The 20,831-nt window shown below is 39.1% G+C and overlaps 1 long non-coding RNA gene across 1 annotated transcript; it reads left to right on the top strand.

Moving 5' to 3' along the window:
• Nucleotides 1-610: 610 nt before the first annotated feature.
• LOC138744004 (uncharacterized) lies at nt 611-19,658 on the top strand. Its single transcript, XR_011345184.1, has 6 exons — nt 611-776; nt 3,854-4,018; nt 6,551-6,707; nt 17,230-17,328; nt 18,003-18,166; nt 18,244-19,658. It is a non-coding gene; the product is annotated as an uncharacterized lncRNA (long non-coding RNA).
• Nucleotides 19,659-20,831: the final 1,173 nt, after the last annotated feature.

Here is a 20,831-nt window from a genome sequence, read left to right as displayed (position 1 = left end):
GGCACGGTTGCAGCGGTTGCAAGGGAAAATTGGTTGGTTGGGGTTGGATGTTGGGTTTTTCCTCCTTTGTCTTCTCCGTGAGGTGGGCTCTGCAGTCTTCTTCAAAGGAGGTTGCTGCCCGCCGAACTGTGAGACGCCAAGATGCACGGTTGGAGGCGAGATCAGCCCACTGGTGGTGGTCAATGTGGCAGGCACCACAACCAGACAACCAGACATAACATACATACAGACAAACAATACACAGAAGCAGGACAAATATTTCATATATACAAATATATAAATAAATATTGTTTTGAACATATGAGTGTCTTGGCTGTTTATTGTGAGCAATTCTTTTTGGCCGTTCAGTGTCCTCACTGCCCCTGGGAAGAATCTGTTCCTCAGCCTGCTGGTGGTGGCTCTGGTACTCCTGTATCTTTTCCTGGATAGGTGCAGCTGAAAGATGCTTTGTGCAGGGTGGAAGGAATCCTCAGTGATTTTGCCTGACCTCTTCAGACAATGATCCTGGTAGATCACATAGATGCGGGGGGTGGGGGAGGGAGACTACTATGATCCTCTCTGCCACTCTTATGGTACTGTGGATTGACCTCTGATTCATTTCTCTACAGCAACTATACCACACTATGATGCAACCAGCCAGGACACTCTTGCTGGAGCTCCTACAGAAGGTTGACAGAATGGTGGCTGGTAGTCTCGCCTGCTTCAGTCTTCTCAGGAGGTGCAGTTGCTGTTGCATCTTTGCTGACAAGTAAGGAGACGTCGAGAACCCACAATAGGTAAGTGAACTCCAAGGAACTTGGTGCTCTTCCATCAGAATCATCCCCAAAAAATGATTCTTTGGTTATTGTAAACAGTCTCTGTAATAGTATGAAAAGGCATTTCATTGCTATCTCCCTAAACTTGGTTCTCTCTCTTGGATATGTTTGTCTCACTGGTTTTAATTGTAGTTGGTGTCTGACAAAAACATATGGTTTCAGTGGACAAAATGTACTTAGGTCAAGTCCACCAAAACACTTACTGCCTCAAAAACAGATAAAAATGAATTTTCAGTGGTGAAAATTAAAATTAGACACCTTTGACCCACGGAAGGCTTCCTTTGGGGACTTGAGAAAAACTAACAGTGCTCTGTGCATCCTCATACTAAGCCAAACACATGCAATATTTAAGATTTCTAGGTCATTAGTTTACTGAGCAATGTACAGGACACATCTGGAGTCTCTTGTATCTCTGGAAGTAACAAGATCCAGGCTCATAACTTACTTATCACCTTGATATGGATGTATGGAATGGGTACATGTTTATATACAGATTTGTGCATTCATTTTTATGGGTGTGTTCTGGGAAAAAAAAAGAAAAATAAAGATGCTCTGATGTTTGGTTTCTAATCCCACAGGCCTATCACAATGTACTTTCCTATTTGGTGTAGCTTTACATATGAGGACTGGGCATTTTCCCAATGTATTTGTTTATAAGAACAGCCACTTCATTCCTAAGTGGCATGTCTTTAGCAGGTCTGTGCACATTGAAACTGATAAGTAATACATCAACGGATCAGTGTTGGTGCAGCTTTGTGACTTTGTGCAGCGAGTTCATTCATGGAGCAGATTCAGTCTTTGAAAAGATTGTTGCAATTAATGAAATGCAGGGCATTTGAAAGGAAGTTATTTTGGTAAATTTTCAATGTCATTCGCAGCTGCTTTTTGGCAGCCTCATTATATTAAAATATTATTCAAGGAACATTTAGGTTTTAAATTTTAATTCTTTAGATTATCTATACTGTTTTGCCAACAGTAATTTTTTGGAAAACCTGTATTATCAAAATCAACCCATCAAGTCTTTAAATGACAATAATCATTATTATTGTCATCTAAGATTAAAACATCAAGGCTTTGAAGTTACATTTTGGCATAAATATTCAAATATTTAATGCATCCTTTGGAAAATTCTCCCCCTGGTATTTTAGTGGAGGTTTCTCCAACTTGCATTAAGCATGTTAATGGAATTCACTTGTGAGTTGTCACCTGTCAAAAAATAACTTTTCGTAGTTCGCGTCAAGAATCATTATAGTTCACTAATTGCTGACCTGACAATATAGACAGGGCAATTATCTTTGAATGTCAAGCAGTCCACAATATAGTCTCTGCTAAAATGGACAGGAATTTTACCATTCTCAAGAATTTTAAATCCATGAGCGCAATAAAATAAATATTGATTTCAGCTCATGAAACACAATGTAAATCGCTGCCCTTTGGGTTACATAAGCGACTTTCCCAATTGCATATGCAACCTTAGGTCAATAGTTTAATGTTATATCCCTCAGTCGCAGTCAATATTTGTTCTTTGTGATATGAGAAACCAATGATCACTCTTCCGCCATCACTTTGCGAGCAATATTTTATTCAGTGAGGTGAAATAGCTGGGGAATTCTGGGATATGTGGTAAATTGTACCTATAGGAAGGTTAATCCGAGTGATATCATTATGGAAAGATACAGCACCAAAATAGGCCCTATTGATCCACTACCTTTGTACTAAAATTGGAATGAATATAAAGCAATTTACACAATGAACCACCAAAAGATTAAGCTTACATTTTTATGGATTCACTATATTCACCACACAGACTATTTATGTATTTGCACAATAAAATAAAAAAAATCATTGCAGTTATTCAGAACTCTGTAGCATTTATAATTATGCCATAATGAGTGAGCTATTCTAGTTCATGGGCTCGAAGATTAACTGCAGAGAAAAAAAGTTAACATAGAATTATTTGGAGTCATGGGACGGTAGAGATGCAGCATGGAAACGAGCCTCTCTGTCCTGACACATTTTTATAATCCTCCTACCACAATCTAATTTATTCTCCCCACTTTCCCCATCAACTGCCTTGATTCCACTCCCCCCCCCACCCCCCACCAACAACCATCCATCCCATGCCAAACACTACTGCTTAAGGGACAACTTACAGTGGCCAATAAATCGACCAACTCACACTTATTTAAGATGTGAAAGAAATTTGGAACACCCAGAGGAAACTCGTGGCCACAGGGAGAACATACAAACTCCACTTAGACGTCACCAGAGGTTAGAAGGAGGCTCACAATTCTGGATTGTGAGGCAAGGGAGTGGAGGTTGTTATAGAGTAAATTTACTTGACTTTTATGAAGACAATTTATCTCCTTTTGTTGAGTATTTGATCTGTAATTATAAACCCAGGAAATTTTTGGAGAATCACCAAGAAAACAATTTAGAATCCTGTCGAAGTATGGAATATGATATATTCAAGATTCTAAATTCAAGATTATTTCATTGTCATGTAATAAAATGGAAAATGTGATATTACACAAAATTTTCTTTAGTCTACTGCAGTGGTTTTCAAACTGCCCCCTTAAACTCACATTCCACCTTAAGTAATGCCTATGTCATAGTGAGCGATTGCTTAAGGTGATGTCTGAGTGGGGAGGGGGGGAAATGGTTGAAAACCACTGCTCTAGACCGAAATGTTACTGAAATATTTTGCATGAGAAAAATTGTCATTGATCTATTTCCTTTGGAGTTATGAAACTGCTCATAATGAGTCAATTAGGTACGATTAAAATAGTGGTTTTCAAACTTTTTCTTTCCACTCACATTCCACCTTAAGCAATCCCTTACAAATCACAGAGCACTTATGCATAGGGAATGTTTAAGGTGGAATGTGAATTTAGGGGGAAGTTTGAAAACCACTAATCTACTGTAAAGCAGGCAAAGATTCGCTATCAGCAAAATTTGCCCTAAGCCCCTTTGAGCCAGAGAAAAAGAAGCAAAGGAGAGTCACCACAGTCATTGATCATCCATGGCTTTGTCTCCAGTGTTCCCTCAGCCTCCACAGCTGCGCAGCCTTCCATCCAGACCACCGGCAACCGGAGCTCCAGATGCACACCTTTGACATGATCAGGAAGCCTCCAGCACCCCCTCGCAAATTAATCGAAGGAGAATAATGAGAATGGTCTGATGCTGAAATCAGATGAAAGCTTGTAAGTATCTTCATAAAGTCAAATGAAAGATTGGGGATGTGTTGTTGGGAGTGCAAACCAGCAGTTTAAAATTTGTTTAGAAATGTTTTATGGTCATACTTGCAAATTGGATTTTAGCACCAGTAATATAATATTATCTTAGTCAAAAAACTGCAATAATTAAAAGTAACTATTTTGGGACTATATTCGTTCAACATCTAGGCAAAATGGTAAAGCAATTGAATGCTGGGAGAACACAGAACATTCTGCATTCACAAAGATATATATATATCTATAAATGTTTTACACAATGCTGATCAGAGCCAATTTAGATTATCTGACCATCCTATGTAAGAAAAACAGAAACTCCAAAGAGACTGCAAAATAGAACAAAAATATGCAGCCCACAGTTAATGTGGGAATTATGAGGAAAGAGGAAGGTGGAAAAAGGTACAAAATTTTGAATGAAGGTAGTAATAAGGATCATATTCCTCATTTGAAATGTACTGGGGGTGTAGGTTAATTGGGTGTAAATTGGGCAGCATGGACTTATGGGCTGAAATGGCCTGTTACCGTGATGTATGTCTAAAAAATCTCATGTCTCATCAAATACAGAACATGCAGGGATAATGGGAAATAAAAAAAATTGTCAAAATTATCCAGGACAATAGAAATAGCAAACAGTAAATTACTGAAAATGCTGAAATTTTAAGCAGAAATTAAAAAGAACCTCTTTTATTTAAATATGTTATTTCCTCTGAACACTATTTTTAGTTGTGACTGGTAATGTTTGCATAAATTCGTATCTATTTAAATGCAGTCATTATCTTGTTAAAGTAAATAGATAAACAACTATGCTAAAACTGAGACTGCATTGACACAACTGAGTTAATGGATAAGCTAAAAATAGCATAACAACAAAAAATATCTGGAGAAACAAACCAAAAAACCTTTCAGTGCATTTGAACAAGATACTCATGAGTTGACCTGTAACTGGCCAAAATACTTGGTTTCACCTGTCTGAAGGGCATTAATTGTAATAATTTCTATTTCAGACACCTTTTCCAGATTAAATGCTGAACTGTCACTAGTTCTTGTTTATTTATTGATAAAAAAAATTGCAGTTTACTGATGCATTTCATTCACATGTCTAAGACACTGCTCTCATTGGGGCCACAGCAGTTTTGGAGTCCTTCTCAGATTTCAGATTTATTGTCAGAGTACATATATGATATCACATACAACCCTGAGATTATTTTTGCTGTAGGCAAGGCAAAATGACCACTTATTGGTAATGCAAAAAAAATCTGTACACAATGTACACATGTACACAAATAAACAAATGATTATGCATTACGGAGAGGAAAGACAAACAATACAGTGCAATTTATATAAATTGAATTATTTGCCATTGCTCAAAAAAAGTTGATTTTTTAAAAATGGATGACTTTACCTTTAACATTAATAGTAAGGGTTAACTATATAAAGATAAACATATTCCCAAAAATTCAATATCTCTTTCAAACCTTACCTATATTTCTGCCACACATTTTTTTTTATCTAGAATTAAATAAACATGCAAGGAAACATCTTTGGAAAGATAACATGTCAAGAGTCTCTATAGAAGGATTAACATGGAAATATGAACTGGGAGGCCTCCAGCTTCCTAACTTTAAGAATGCTTACCAAGTAGCTAAAATGAGATTCCTTACCTCTCTCTTTGAAGTAGTAGAAAAGCCAGCATAGGTTAAAATAGAGTTAGACAAACTAGGAGAGAGATTAGCAGAGGAATTTATATACAAATGGGATTCAAAATTATTTATTGGGGTTAAAGAGACACCATTGTTGAAACATTTGATTGAATAAAGGTAAATGGCAAAAATGAAATAAAAGGAAATATATCACCTAGGAAGCTTTTAATTAAAAACAAACATACCATTTTCCAAGGATAACCAATTTTTAATCATTTGGTTTAGTAAGGGTAATAAAAATATTGAAAATTGTTATGAACAAGGCCAATTGATGTCCTTTGAACAACTGATGAATAAATATGGAATACCTGACAATACTCTGTTTTGTTATTTACAATTGAAAGCATTTTTAAGGGAAAAATTAGGTTTAGAGATGTGGCTACCCATTTGTAGTGAGGTGAAATGCTTATTAGAAGAGGAAATACTAAGAAATTTACTTCTGCAATATATCTTTTATTAAACAGGGAGTGCATAAACCCAGTCAGAATTGGGAGTTGGACTTGAATATTATAATTGATGAGCAAAGATGGTTAGATCTCTGTCAAGATGGTATGACAAACACTATTAATGTAAGATATAGATTAGTTCAGTATAATTTTCTACATCAGTTATATTTAACACCACAAAAATCGAATAGAATGAAATCAGATCAATGTTTTAGATGTGGTGAAAAGATGGGAACTTTCTTGCATTCAACTTGGTCATGCTCCAAGGTAACTATATAAAGATAAACATATTCCCAAGAATTCAATATCTCTTTCAAACCTTACCTATACTTCTGCCACAATTTTTTTTTTTCTAGAATTAAATAAACATGCAAGGAAACATCTTTGGAAAGGTAACATGTCAAGAGTCTCTATAGAAGGATTAACATGGAAATATGAACTGGGAGGCCTCCAGCTTGCTAACTCCTGCTCCATTTTGAGAGGATCCAGGGAACTTCTTAGAATAAGTTACAGGTACAGTATTTCCAGTGAATCCAGATTTATTCCTATTATGAAATATAAAAGGAACAAGATCTAAGTTGAAATTATCAATATATCAAATGAAATTTGTTAAAATGGAATGAGCAGTAGCAAGGAAATGCATTGCAATGACTTGGAAATCAGGCTCACATCTAGGCATGGGAATTCAAAGCTGTATTCCTTTAGAGAAAATTAGATATAATTTGAGAAATAAATATTCTATATTTTTGAAAATTTGGAGCCTGTATATACAAACCTTCGGTATAAATACGTAGAAATGTTTATCCAGTCTCTTGAGACCTGTGTTAACCTTCTTCCTTAAAATGAAAATGACCATATAAAATCTGCTGAATTCCAGTGTGTTGAGGGCTATACTCCAGGAAGTCCAAGGTACTATACCTGTACTTTCTTTTTTCTTCTTACTTTGTATTACTATATATTATGCTTTACACATATATTATTCTTTATGAGGGGGAGCAGGGTAAAGGGTTTGGAGAAGGAGGGAAGGGGAGGGGTTATAACCATCATAAAATAAATGATAAATTCTTCAATTTAAACGTCTATTGTACTCCATAATGATTTATTAATTATATGTATGCAAAAAATTTTAAATAAAATATTTTTTAAAAAACAATATAGGGCAATGGTAAGAGTCTTTAAATGAGTTTATTGTTGAGGAGTCTGATGGTGGAGGAGTAGCAGCTGTTTCTGAACCTGGTAGAGAGAGTCTTGTGGCACCTACATCTCTTTCCTGATGGAAACAGCGAGAACAGAGCATGTGCTGGGTGGTGTGGATCCATGATGATTCCTGCTGCTTTCTGACGGCAATGTTGATAGTGGGAAGGGTTTTGCCTGTGATGTCCCGGGCTGTGTCCACTACCTTTTGCATGGGTTTACACTCATGGGTATTGGTGTCCCCATACCAGAATGTGATGCAGCTGCTCAGCACACATCTGTAGAAATTTGCCAGGGTTTCCAAAGTCATATCAACCCTCTGCAAACTGCTGGAGAAGTAGAGGCACTGACGTGCTTTCTTCACAATGTCATTAGTGTGTTGGGTCCAGGAAAGTTCCTCTGATATAGTGACTCCAAGAACTAAAATTTGTTCACCCTCTCCAATGAGCATTGGATTGTACGCATCTGGTTTTCCCTTCCTGAAGTCAACAATCAATACCTTGCAAGTTATTATTGGTGCATCATTCAGCCAAGTTTTCAAATTCCCTCCTGCATGCTGACTCATCATCCCTTTTAATATAACCCACTCCTGTGGTATCATCACCAAATTTGTAGATGATGTTATTGTCGTACTGAGGTGTAAAGTGATTAGAACATCAGCCCTATGATGCTCTGGTGCTGATGGAGATGTTCTTACTAATCCTCACTGATTGTGGTTTGGAGGTGAGGAAATCAAGGATCAAATTACACAGTGGGCTGTTGAGTCCCAGGATATGGAGTTTGCTGATCAGTTTTAAATGCTGAACTGTAGTCCATCAAGATGCTCTTGATGGACTACTATCCAGGTGGCCCAGGGCTTTGTGTAAAGCCATTGAGATGGCATCCTCCGTAGACCTGTTGCCATGATAGGTGAATTGGAATGGATCTATGTCGCCTCTCAGACAGGAGCTGATACGCTTCATCTCCAAAACACTTCATCACTGTTGATGTGAGTGCCACCGGTTGACTGTTTACTTAGCTTTTGTCATTCACTCGATAAAACAATATCACTTTGTCCATATTTGGAAGGTTTCTTCCGATGGATATGAAATGAAGAAGAATAGACCTTATCATAAAAACTTGAAAAATTGGAAAGAGGACCCACAGTTTGATGCCCTGATAAAATTTGACAGGGTTACTTTCAGAGGGTCGTGGGTTACACAGTTTAGAGATTCTCTTCAGTGTAGACACAATAGACTGGAAATTAGATTCCTTCATTTATTTGTACATTGCATTGATTCCATATATAGTGCTAATTGTATCCCCACACACACACACACACACACACACACACACACACACACACACACACACACACACACACACACACACACACACACACACACACACACACACACACACACACACACAGTGCTCACAGGAATAATGTTCAACTGAAAGCTCATTCTGACAGCTTTCTGAGAAGGATGTCACTCCTTAAAGCTATATTCTCCATGGCAACTGACACCAGCAATGCACATTAGAGCTGCCATAAAGAGGGAAAAAAAGATTTGCAGGGTTGAAACATGGAAGGCTACATTTAAGGTGGGGAATGGTGACCTTGATACAGGAAGCCAAGGAGGCCAGACAGAGCCACCCCAGAACTTTTCGTCAAGAATGCTAACCATTCATTTTCTCTCATTGATGCTGCCTCTAACCATCTAACAATTACAGTATGGAAACAGGCCATCTGCAGTCTCTTGTGTCTCCCATGACAGCCAGAGACTACAGAACTATGTTTGGAGTGTGGGAACATCTTTACATCATGATAAAAATCATCTCTGAATAAGCTATCACCTACAAAGTCATAATCTCCTTCCTCTGCACTTCTGAGAGATGGGGCTGCTGGTGTTCTGTGGAGGCTTTCCCCATGGCCTCCCTCTGCTCTTGTGCCCATTGCTCTGCTGCTCTTTAACCTGCCTCTCACGTTCCAGACCACATGCTGCTCATCCAGCTGGGGTCTTTGATCAGCCGGATGGTTCAACATGAGGTAAATCACAACAAAATATCTCTACCCGCTGGGTGTAAGCTATAAGGTGTCCCGAGACCGCTGCAGACAACAGAAACATATTTTCAGAAGATTAATGCATTTCCAACAGTAATATTCACATGTTAGTAATGTTAGGTTGCCGAGATTTATTCGAAGAGATGCAGGTAGAATATGGTGTGCTTGAAGACTTGCTGAGTGTAGTCTTCCTATTGATGAGTATTTTGCCTCCTTGCCTGAGCTTCTTATCCTACCCTGAGTGGCTAATTGTAGCCATAATATTAATTCCAGCTATGGAGTCCCACCACTAGGAGCATCATTGAGACACCTCTCATAGGAATATCTCAGAAACCAAATAGTAGAAAACTTTAACCTACAATAGGCTTTGGAAAGTACCCGAGCAACTTGGTATTTATTTAATTTCCAGGATACTGTTGAGAAACTGTCTAGTTAGGATTCTAGATGTTCCTTAATAATTATACATGTAGCAAATTTGTAAAATTTGACAATACAGTGTGCTTCGAGACATATTGTGCATTTTCAGAAATCCTTGCATGTTGCACTCGGTGTCATTAGAATATGCCAGCAAGGGAAGAAATGAGCATTGCTCACTTAGTTTGGTGCACATATATGCTGGAAAAATGCACTGAGCATGGAAGGTTTATGATGGGTGCAATTTCATTTTGAAATGATTGCTCATATGATCTGCTTTGAATTTATGCCTGATGGACATTACAAATGTACGCTAATCAATCCAATTTCTAGGCTTTTGTCCAAGATCATTCTTTTTTGTGATTTTTAGATTTCATGGTGGTTTTGAGCTGGGAGATTACTGCTTTTTTTTATTTTTCAGTTATTCTCCAATAATAAGTCCTTACACTTCATTATGGAAGCCATTGGTTTTTTTTTTTTGTCTCATTTTCCTTCCAGGCAGCTTCAGGGGACATACTTTGTAATCCCAGTTTGCATTAAGCTTTAAGCTTCTCCTTTGCAAAGCAAACTAATACATCAAATAAATCTCTTTTCCAACAGTCAAGATGAAAAGACCCTCAGATTTGCAGCAGTGGCTGGTTTTCCTTGTACCCAGGGAGTTATAGACTGCATGCGTGCAGTCATCAAGGCACCAGAAGACCAGTCAGCAGCTTTTGTCAACAGGAAGGGCTTCCACTCCATTAATCTTCAGCTGGTTTATGAATATCAGAAAGGATCACGTAAATCTGTGCCACTTTTGCATGCATCTGTCACACTCAGCCACTCCCATATTATTCTGCATTTCCAGGTTCCTTGGAAGATTGCTATCCTGAACATGGCTTTTGACATAATTCCACAACACCATTCTTCACTGTCAGAACTGTGGACTGGTGGTGAAACAAGTTCAATGACCTCAGCAGGGCAGACGAGACAAGACACTAGACACACTTCCATCTCATCCTTTAATATTAGAGCTGCAGAAATTCCTTCATCCTTTGTATTTGCACCTGCTCAGTTCTTACCCTCTAAAGGAAAGGCATTTTCACCACTAAAGGGGAATTCAAGCTTTTCAAATACAGTCTTAACAATAAAGGACTTCATTTGGAGTTGAGTATAAAGTTGTCCTAAATTATATCCATAAATAAAATGAAAAAAGTGTCCCCAAATTGAAAGAAATACAATTTTATTTGCTGCATTATAGGGCATAGACATAATATAATCAAGGACTGATATGCAGAATATGAAGGACAGAGTTAAAGGCAGGTAAACTTAAGAAAAAGAGTAGTTCTTGGATAAGACTTTTGTGGTCTTCAGTCAGACATGTCCTAAGACATACATTGCAAATAATAAATGAAGTTGTTTTATCAGTGAGGCTCCTTGAAGATATTGGGGCCATTTTCCTCCTTGAGCCTAAATCAGTTTAAATTGGTGAATTGGGTTTTGTACATATTGTTCAGTCAAGTGTACATAATGCTGAGTTCAATATTTGTCATTTGTATCACTTGGATCAAGGAAAAGGCTAAGCATTGGGAGAAGAAAGTAAAATATGTGTCATACTTTCATGGGTGTTTTTTTTGTAAATTTACTTTGGGGATTGGAACAGGGATGTAGGCACTCACATATTTCATAATAACATATTGAAACCCAGACGCAAAGGCATCTATGTTCAAAACTGTAAACAAGCATTATTGTTCTCAATTGAAAACCTGAAACAATGAACGTTTTCTCAAAGTGACGCCAGTTTAAATAGTAGGCATCTGCCATATGACTCATGTTTTTAGGAAATGTAAATTAAAAATCAATATGTGATCAAGCAAATCATGTGATTTAAGCCATTTTAATTCATCAGAAAGTCATCTGGAGAGACAGAATCAAAGTGACTATGAGAAAGATGGTCACTTCAGCTGCTTCTTGTCAAGAGAGGGCAGTGATACTGTGGTCATTGTAATGGTCACTTTGGAGTGACCCATATCTGGGTAAAGAAAGCAAGATCATTCTTGCATTTGGATCATGGCCATTTTGATGGTTATTTCATCTGACCCTTGCCTGGGTCTTTGAAAACATCGTGGAGGCCACAAGTTTCATAACACCTTTGCAAAGAAAGGGGGAAGTTGTGACAAATCATTCATATGAAGAAACATTTCTCTGAAAGCAATTCACAAAAATTCATGAGTTTTGAAGTCTGATGACTTGATATTTCAACTACTTCATAATTACTTATGAACAATAGTTTTTAAAGTTCTAAGTTTGAACGCAAGATTTCTAAGATTGAACTTTGAATCAACTTTTGAGAATTGTGCCTAAGCTGTAATGATTTGGGTGATCCACACATGTACATATTTACATTTGTGCATAGATGGGGTTAAGTTTAGAGTTAAGTAAGATGTTATATTATTAATTAATAAAAATTATTGTTTTAAGATATCATTGTCTTGTTGAATTTCAACAAGCAAACATTCTGAACATTTTCATGCAGTTCATGGCAAACTTAGCTATAATTGAAGGGTTACAATTTAAGAAGTCACAGTCAAAAATCAAGGGAAACACAAATCATAGATGTGAAGCCATTAATTGGGGTGAAATGGTTGGTGCAGTAGTTTGCACAATGCCTTTACAGTGCTAGCGATCAGGACCTGGGTTTGAATCCTGAGCTGTCTGTAAGGAGTTTAATGTATCACTATTAATTTAACAAAACTTAACCTGCTTCTAATTCTAAGCACACGTGTATGTAATGTGTATAGGTTCAGAAAAGTTCTTTGATTCACAGACCAATTTCAATTCTCATTCCTCCAAGTTCACCGGTATCAGGCAATTCTTATACTGTGCACAGAATTTAACATTTATGAACTTTCACCAAGCTCTGGTGCTTAAAAGTAATTGGTTATTGCTCAGGAAGGTTCTTGTTGGTTTCAGAGAAAGATTTGTTGCTTGTTGGACACACACAAACTGATTTCTGCTGATCAACCACTTCAGTGATTGCCAAAGAAACTTTCCCCATCAGGGTTTTCTAAAAGAGTTCCTCTTTTTTCCCTTCTTTCAGGTGATGAACTTCTTAGAACAGCAAACTGCAGTCAGACAGATTGCGGCACCAGACCCAATCTTCCGAGCCTGTTCATCTGTTGCTTTCAAAACAATAATCCATTTACACCTACTTGTGAAGTCTCTTGGGCTCAGGTTCTTCTATTTGCACCTCCTTGTGAAAGCCTTTAGCGAAGCAGTTTTTATTGTCTTTAAAAAGGCCCTGAGCCCAGAGTATATGGTTTGAGCAAAACTCTTGCATTTTAAATGAGATCTGTTTTGTTAAATGCTTGTGTTTTTTTTTGACCTACACTAAACCCCCACAATCTATCTCCTCCAAAAACACATTTATATGTATTATAATATAATTCATCACAACGTTCTCCCCATGTCTGCGTGGGTTTTCCCCAGGGCCTCTGGTTTCCTCCCACTATTCAAAAAAACATACCGGGGGTGTAGGTTAATTGGATGTAAATTGGGCAGCAAGGATGCATGGGCTGAAATGGCCTGTGACAGTGCTGCATGTATATATGCATAAGACCTGTCGTGGAAGCTCTATTGATATGAAATGAAGTTGAGGTGCTGTTGCATGAGATATGATGGTGAGTCAATTCTCTGTGTCATTAATCACACCACATCCATTGTTCATCACGGCAGCATGCCTGGAAAATGGTGATGCCAAGAATCAAGCCATGAATACCTGAGTTCTTGTGGTATCTGAGATGACTAACCTCGATAACTAATGGAAGGTAACCATACCAGATACTTTAGTGATATTCAGAAATATTAATCTTTTTTTTTCTGGCTACCAGTACCATAGGCAAGTTCACCATTTGTTGCTGAATTCTAACTATTCTGAAGAAAGTGGTGGTCATTTCTTTCCTTGAACCTCAACGAGGCTTTTGGTGAAGTTATTTCATGGTGCTTTAGCTTGGGGGTTCCAGAATCTAGACCCAGTGACGATGAAGGAACATTAATGCCTTCCAAGTCAGAATGATAATCATGATGGGTGATATTCCCGTGATGGTGTTGATGGTGGTCAATTTGCCATTGCACCCAATGGTGCAATTAGTGTGGAATGTGTTTCTTTATAAAAGAAATGCAAAGGTTGGCAGGGAACTTCAGAAGATGAGTTTGAATAGAGGTTGAATCAACTTTCATTGGTATCTCAGTTTCATACCATCAGACATCTTTGTAGTAACGCTGACTGGAGTGTCTGACACTCAGAGAGCCAGGAGATTCTCTCTCCTTTCTGTGGGTGATATGATTTGTTGAAGACAGAAGCATGGGGCAGCTGTTTGGCAGACAGGCTTGAAGAAGAGCTCCCCCAAATTGTGGCACCATATCAGGAAAGTGATGCTGGAACAAATTAAGTCAAGAGTCAGGAAGGAATGAAAGGGTAAAAACACAATGCTGGAGAAACTCAGCAGGTCAGTGTGCTGTATATAGCAAAGATAAAGATAAATACCACGTTTCAGGCTTGAGCCCTTCATCAAGGTATGAATCAAGGGAATGAAAGGGTGTTTCTGTAAACTTCCATTTAAATGGTGACATAAAGAAAGCACTTCTGGAACAAGGTCTGGATACAGACTCCAGAACGGAATTGACCATTCCAACTGTACCTTCAGTGACTTCCAACATCCTAGATCAACAGGCAATGACCAAGTGCACCCTGATTTCTCTGCTAACTTCTATCCTGTGCTTTCTCAATGAGGTTGTTGCCCTATCTAGGGAACAAAACCACACTACTGTCCTTTCCCATCACTGAACTTCAGTCAACCTGAACCTGATACTTTCAAGGTTCCTTTGTAAATCCCTCTGCATCTTGTCGTCTCTTCAGTCTCTCTTTTTGGACAAGGCTTTGGATACTCTGCTACTTTGTTCATTATCTCAAGATCCATTGATTTTTCTTTGAGAAATATTTTGAGATGATTTTCTATGTTGCAAATGCACAAATTTCCTCGGATTTCAGAAGAGAATGCTGCAGATTTTGCAAAGAATTGTTGCAGCATGAATTGCCAACACCACTAAGCAGGCTGTTGAGGTGCATGGCCATACACTGGCTGAACATCAGTAGAGCGTCTTGCAGCTGTGGGATATTTCTGACAGCCTCAAAGTGATACAGGTGATGTCTGTCACATCCTGTATCTTCCAGAAACTCCAGTGAAGTTATATAGTCCCTCTGCCTGCTGCTCTCTCTCAGTGAAGAGTAAGATACATTCAACATTCATGGAATAATAAGCCTCTGCGGGATTAGGCACATTATCTTTAAATCAGTGCTATCCATTTAGTAACATCTCTGTTATGCAATAATGGTTGAGTGACTGGGAATTATTACAGACATCTCAATGTCCAGTCTGGAGAAAAAAAAATGAAATCATACAATTTAAAGGGCACCATGAACTTTTCAGTCTCTGACAGTGTGGCCCTCACCCACTCTGAGCTTCTCTGGATGGAACACATTCCATTGAACTTCTTTCACTGAACAGCACCTGAGAAGAACAGGAGAATTGGTCCTGGACATCTTTGATAGATTTGGCCTTCTCCACTCCCTCCTCTTCTTCTTGTCTCCCAAGACATTACTTTGTTTTGTTCCCTTGTCAGAGAGCATCTGAGCTCAGCAGAGGCTTTGAAGTCAAAAAGAGACCTGTTGATTTCCTGGTACGCCATTCTCTTTGGATCTCCTAAACTGGAAGATTTAAAAACCAATTTACTCTAACCAATATGATTTATTTACAGCTACCCATGAGTAATTGGTGAACCTAAATTATCCATATCAGCAATTGTTGAGGTTATTATCCGCTGCTAAATATATGCTGTGCATGGGATGTACATTAGTTTCTTCAATGAGGTTCAAGTTAACATGATTGTATTGTCCTTTAAACAGAAATCAGTCAGGGACTCTGTCTCACGCACGCGCGCACGCACACACGCGGACGCACACACGCGCGCGCGCACACACACGCACGCGCACACACACACACGCGCGCACACACACGCACGCACACACACACACACACACACACACACACACCCCTTTCCCAACTGTGAACAGAGGAGAGTCCCATCATTGGATACTACTGCAACCTAACTTACCAGGGAAATGTTTTGTTGGCAGGAGATCTCAGCCTATAAATCCTCTTTTCAGGCAATATTTACATTGTGGACCAATTTATCCTGCAGAGGGAGAGAGAAAGAATTAGAGTTGACTAGATCTAATAAGGTGTAGGAAGCTTGTTTTTTTGCATTTTCTGATATTGAAGGGAGCAACTGAGATGAGGTTGTGGAGGCCATGGATGAAAGGCAGGTGTGCAGTTCGGTGAGGAAGCAGTTTTGGGAAAGGTTGGTGATGCAGCACAAGCTTGAAGAGAATGATGCTTGAAGAGAATGATGCTTGCTAATGGTAGTGAAGACAATGAGTGGTATTTTAATGTACTTAGAAATGAAATTGAATGGTCAGGCTTATTCAGATTGTTGGCAAAATAAAAATGAATGGATCAAGAACAGAGATTCTCTTCATGATCCTTGTGATGCCTTCAATCTTTGAGTGACGGGTACTTCCTGCTGTTTTTCCCAGGGTGGGAGCAGAAAACACCAGAGAACATCTGTACAAATTGAAGGGTGGAAAGTTTAGGGGAGACATCAGGGGGAAGGTTTTTTTTTGCACAGAGAGTCATGGGTGCCTGGCAAGGATTGTCTGGGGCGATGGTGGAGGCTGGAACAATTAGGGCATTTACGAGATTCTTAAGACAGGCACATGGTTGAAAGGAAAATAGAGCGCTATGAGGTAGGGAGGGTTTAGTATTTTTATAAAGTATGTATAGGTCGGCACAACATCATGGGCCGAATGGCCTATACTCTGCTGTACATGTTCTATGTTTTATTGTACTTCAGAATTATGTTCAGATATGCCAGGATGCTTCCTGGAAATTTAGGGTAAAACTCATGCTACAACCCTCAAAAATCTGCATAGCTGAACTAACTCTGTGGGGATTATAACATCATACCTTTCTTCATCCCCATTGGCTAAAACAGCCTGAGTAGGGTGAGCAATGTCATGCCTATAGTGCACTCATGGATTCACATTATTTTTGGAATATATGACCCACCATCTTTCTGTTATGTTTTTCCTATTTCCATTTCCTGCTAATACTGCTTAATATGTACGTTATGGGATGGTTGGTCACTCAAATAATATGCGCATGTTTAACATACCAGGGATAGTTTCCAAATTTATACACTGCGGCCTGGGATGTGTTTTAAGTGAGTGTCAATATAAATTGCTGTTAAAGCTGCAGTTTCTAACAACCTACCTGTCAATTTCAGGTCAGTTTCATATATTCAAAATCATCCAACCAGTGATCCCTGTGTACTCAGGCTGATTTAGAAGCGAGACTGTCACTAAATAGATGACTGCAATAAAATGTAAGTAACTTTTAACAGAACAATGATCAGGAAGAAATGAGTATAGAAATCTAACCAGGGGACAATGTGCTGTCATTTTGTTATACATTTCAATATGGGGCTATAAAAGGCACAGTATTTGAGCACTGCACCCAGCTGTGATGTCTTACTGTAGCGTTTTCGTCAATTTAGATTTATTTAAGCATGCAAACTGATAGCTCCTAAAGAAGATAACAATTGCAAAGGCCACCTTCCCCCTCGATGTGCTCGAATATTGTTGTTAGCAATTAAGATAAATGAATAAATAATTAAAGATACAAACATGTGAAGTGGTGCAGAACTAATCAGTTAAACACGTTAACAGTTGTTAAATACTTGAACATTTAAATTATTTAAATCCTTTGTGTTTTTTTGAAGGGCTAGAATTATCCAAATATGACATTGTAAAAAACATTGCAGAACATCACCTCAAAGGCTTTGAAATGCTACAAAATTGCACTTCATTTCCATAAAGTAATCTGAATGATTGGAGCTTAGTCATTTTTACCGTCGGTGTCTGAAAATTCAGCATGTTTGCTCCCTAATAAACCCCTGCACCCTCCACCTCAGGTTCTGCTTGATCTATTGTGTGATCTGTCCCTGTTGGGAATTGACAGTCGCTTTCATTTTCTTATATATTTCTTTCCCCTGCCAAGGTCACACTGGAGAGAGCCCTCAAAGTTCTCAGCATTCGTCCTCCTTCACCCTTTCACCAGCTCCTGGTCATGAATCATTCCGTCTTCAGATTGAACTCCTGATGCTTCGGTTCCAGAAAACAGCCCGACTTCCGCAATTTTTCTTCATTCTCACTAACAATTTGGTAATGAAATATTGATTTTTAGTTAGATTCAAATAGATGTTATTAAGTTTGCATTGATAAATCGTTCTTTTTTGCAGGCTGGTGGTACTTCAGTCAAATTCTAACTACGCATTCATACCTTGTGATGTATTAATTTGACATATTTGTCATACAGCTGCTCAGACAGAATGAGAAGAGGTTGTGAGATGTAAGTGTGGCTATTTCAGAAATGAGACATCATTTTAGGTGATTTATTTTTTTTAAGAATTTTACGTTCAAACCTTTTGCTTACTAGAGACCCATTCACTGCCTGTCTCTCCCTTGAAAAGGAAATCTGCAAGATGTGAACTAGACATAGGAACTGAAGCTTAAACCCTTTACATATTGTGATATAGGAGAATTGCAGTGGCTCACAAACTTTATTGGAATGCCGCTAATTGGGAAATAAGTCGAGGGCCAGTCTGCCTCCTTGGGACTCATTGTGGCTTGAAGATTTTTAAAAGGGAAGAGGTGACACCTTTATGGTTCATTCAGAAATAATTTGCCAACAGGAACTAGACAGTGAGCAGTGTGTACTAATATTCGCTTCAAGGTCAAATCAGCACCGCAGCCTGTTGGGCACAGATAAAAGAGTCACACTCCCCCAGCCCAGCTGCTGGCTGGATGGTCCAAATGCTTCTCGTTGGAAATTGCAGGTGTTTGTTAATTCAGTTGTGTTTGGCTGCAAACCATGGTGTTCTGAATTATTGCTTTCATCTATAATTTCTCATATGTTTACTGCAACAGGTTAGATGACAACTGACTGAGGCAGCAAAATGGATAAGAGTCTAAGAATTGACATTTCTTACCTTACTTTCTGAATTGGCCTCCTAGCATTTTGATGACAGGTACAGTTTTGGAGGGAGAGGGAGAAGAGTATCTGTTGTTCAGAAAGTCCTCCTTCCAACCGATATGCCCACATTCCATAAAGCTGCCTGCTGTCTTGTGTCGTGAAAAGAATCAGCTTTTCCTAGGAACGCCATTACTGTGTAATGAGGCATGCAGCAAAATATACCTTCAGCAGCACTTGATGAAGGCTCGCTGACACACCAGACCAGACTGAAATGTTTTTGTGTGTTCTTCCTTATTTTGTCCATCAATCATGTCATTAGTCAAAGCAGACAGCCTTGTCAGCTGGGCACAGATGCAGACTGGCAGCAGATCAGTGGACAGGTGTTAAAGCTTTCCCAAAACAACTACTTGTCAAGGCCTTATACAGTGGCTGTGTGCCAGTCAGAAACAAAGGGAGGGAAAGGTTGGGGTCATGAATGAAAGGGATTACTCAAATCCAAACATTCTTAAGGTTGTTACATTAATAATGAAAGAGGATTGTGGATCTCAAGAACTTTTACCAGTTTTTATTTAAAATGTTCACCCAGATCACTCAGAGAATAACAGGTAGAAACTCATCCTCTGTTACTAACGTTGTATGACAGCCAGTGTACTTGGTCTTATCTTCAATGAAAATAGATTTTGTGAGTAGCGTATGGTGTGTAAGTTTTACTTTATTGGTTACTAACTGACAGGGATTGAGGATCGATTTTTACTCCATCTCAATGGAAAAGGAAAAGGAAATATTTAGGCCTTTAAATATCTATTGCCGAGAAATATAATCATTTAACAACTTCTTTCAGTATTGATACAACCCAGAGCACATCACATGTCTGGCCATTCTGCAGTCAAATCACACGAGTAATGAAATTGCTGCCTTCATTTATGCTTGCAAAAACACAATATTATTGTCCTGAGAGTGCTTGACTTAATCTGCAAAGCCTGCAGGAGATCTGCCATTATAAGAAAAAGTTCATCTCAATCCTCTGGTCATCTCTTACACTGCAGTGAACCCATCCCCGCTGTCTTTGATATCCTCCCCATCTTGATCCAGTCCCTTCACACTTTGTGGGCCCTTCTGCCTTCTTACCATATCTTGAGAGTTAGCATTCCTGATACCACCTTTTCCTCCCCCAAAACCTCTCTGGGTGCTCTGCTGTGCTGAGAGCAGCAACCTGACTCCCCATTGGCCTGATCCCAAACACAATCACTATCAGCCTGACTCTTGCCTCAGGAGTGGAGTGACAAGTAAACCTATTGGATAGTTTTTGTGGCCCAAGCTTCAGGCTGTTGCTCTGACAGTCATTGTTTCTTTGGCTTGGCTTCGCGGACGAAGATTTATGGAGGGGTATGTCCACGTCTGCTGCAGGCTCGTTGGTGACTGACAAGTCCGATGCGGGACAGGCAGGCACGGTTGCAGCGGTTGCAAGGGAAAATTGGTGGGTTGGGGTTGAGTGTTGGATTTTTCCTCCTTTGTCTTTTGTCAGTGAGGTGGGCTCTGCAGTCTTCTTCAAAAGAGGTTGCTGCCCGCCGAACTGTGAGGCGCCAAGATGCACGGTTGGAGGCAATATCAGCCCACTGGCGGTGGTCAATGTGGCAGGCACCAAGAGATTTCTTTAAGCAGTCCTTGTACCTCTTCTTTGGTGCACCTCTGTCTCGGTGCCCAGTGGAGAGCTTGCCATAGAACATGATCTTGGGAAGGCGATGGTCCTCCATTTTGGAGACGTAACCCACCCAGCGCAGTTGAGTCTTCAGCAGCATGACGTCCTGTTTTGCGGTAACTGCCAAAATGTTTGGCCTGGAAGTCAGCCTGAAG

Source organism: Narcine bancroftii, chromosome 10 (assembly GCF_036971445.1).
Source record: "Narcine bancroftii isolate sNarBan1 chromosome 10, sNarBan1.hap1, whole genome shotgun sequence".
NCBI lineage: Eukaryota > Metazoa > Chordata > Chondrichthyes > Torpediniformes > Narcinidae > Narcine > Narcine bancroftii.
Note: the sequence above shows the minus strand (reverse complement) of the source record. Positions and strands in the feature narration are given on the sequence as shown.